The sequence below is a fragment of the Heterocephalus glaber genome, unplaced genomic scaffold, assembly GCF_053883595.1.
Source record: "Heterocephalus glaber isolate CG9 unplaced genomic scaffold, H.glaber_assembly_v1.0 deba00000281, whole genome shotgun sequence".
NCBI classification, from domain to species: domain Eukaryota; kingdom Metazoa; phylum Chordata; class Mammalia; order Rodentia; family Bathyergidae; genus Heterocephalus; species Heterocephalus glaber.
In genome coordinates, this window is record NW_028258139.1 from 38,115,847 (window position 1) to 38,117,560 (window position 1,714).

Below are 1,714 nucleotides of genomic sequence, written 5' to 3' on the forward strand. Positions count from 1 at the left end.
TAGAGATTGCCCTAGCAACAAGATGAACCTTCTGTAACCCCAGGAAACAAAGTAGCCCATGAGGGTGAGGAGTGTCTAGAAAACTAGCAAACAAGGAAGCAGGTGTTTTTTTGTATAAAGGTCATGATTAATGACCTAACTCACTGAGGGTATAAAAGAGAGGTGTAAATAAACTTGCTTGCTCGGTCTTGGGAGCCCTCCCAACTCTGTCTCTTCTCTTGATTTTTCTCAGTCCTCCTTTCCCCCATTCAGGAACTGTTCAACTGGTGATGGCTGGTCCGTCACACTACCTTGTCTTTATTACCTAGAGTTGCTTTTGCTATTCTAGATCTCTTCTTGTTCCAAATGAATTTTTGGATTGTTTTCTCAAGGTCTCTGAAGTATGTTGCTGAAATTTCAATTGGGATTGCATTGAATCTATATAGCAGTTTTGGAAGTATGGCCATTTTCACTATGTTGGATCTTCCTACCCAGGACCATGGGATGTCTTTCCACTTTCTGATATCTTCTATGATATCTTTTTTCAGAGTGCTATAGTTTCTATAGCAGAGTTCTTTAATAACTTTCATCAGGTTTATTCCTAAGTATTTCAATTTTTTGGATGCTATTGTGAAAGGAATTTTTTGTCCCATTTCTCTCAGTGAGTCTGTTGTTCATGTACAGGAAACACATTGATTATTGTTTTTTGACCCTGTATCCAGCTACTGTACTGAATTTGGTTATTAAGTCTAGAAGACTTTTGGGGGAATTCTTGGGGTCTTCCAAATAGAGTATCCTGTGGCCTGCAAATAATGACAATTTGAATTCTTCATTTCCTATCTTTATTCCTTTATTATTTTCTCTTGTATAAGTGCTGTGGATATAGTCTCCAAAACTATATTGAACATAAGTGGAGCTAGTGAAGATCCTTATCTTCTTCATGATTTTAGTGTGAAGGATTGTAGTTTTTGATGATTTTGTATGACATTGGCTATTGGTTTTTCATAGATGGCTTTTATCAGCATGAGGTAGAGATGATCTATCCCAATTCTTTGTAGGCATTTTATCATGAAAGTGTGTTAGATTTTGTAAAATGGTTTTTCTGCATCTGTTGAGATGATCATATGGTTATTTCCTTGGCTCTATTAATACAACGTATTACACAGAGGAAGGGGTTTCCAGGAGAAAGTCCATCCTGCCACTCCTGGGCCAGAGGAAGGGGCTTCCAGGCTGCCATACTTCCCAACTCTCCTGTACCAGAAGAAGGGGCTTCCAGGCTGCTGTCAGTCCCACTACTCCCAGCAAAAAGGAGGGGCTTCCAGGCTGCACTCCATCCTGCTGTTCCCACCCCAGAGGAAGGGGCTACCTAGCCGCAGTCCCACCACTCCCAGCTCAGAGGAGATGAGCCACAGGGGTGCCAACACCACCCATCCCATGGGTAGAAATGAGAAGACACATAAACAAGTCACAAAACCAGACTTCCAAATCCCCTACAGCAACCCCAAATGGAAATGAGATGGAACACTGATACTCAGCAACCTGGACTCCCTGAACTGGCAACAAAGGAGGATCTGGAAAAAATGGAATCAGAAATAATTTCTCAGACAACAGCAGAAATTTTGCTCATAGTGCAAGACATAGTTAATAAATCTAGAGAGAAGCTGAGGAACATGATGGAATCCCAACATAGGGAACAAATAGAATCCATAAAGCAGATGCAAATACATTTGCAAGA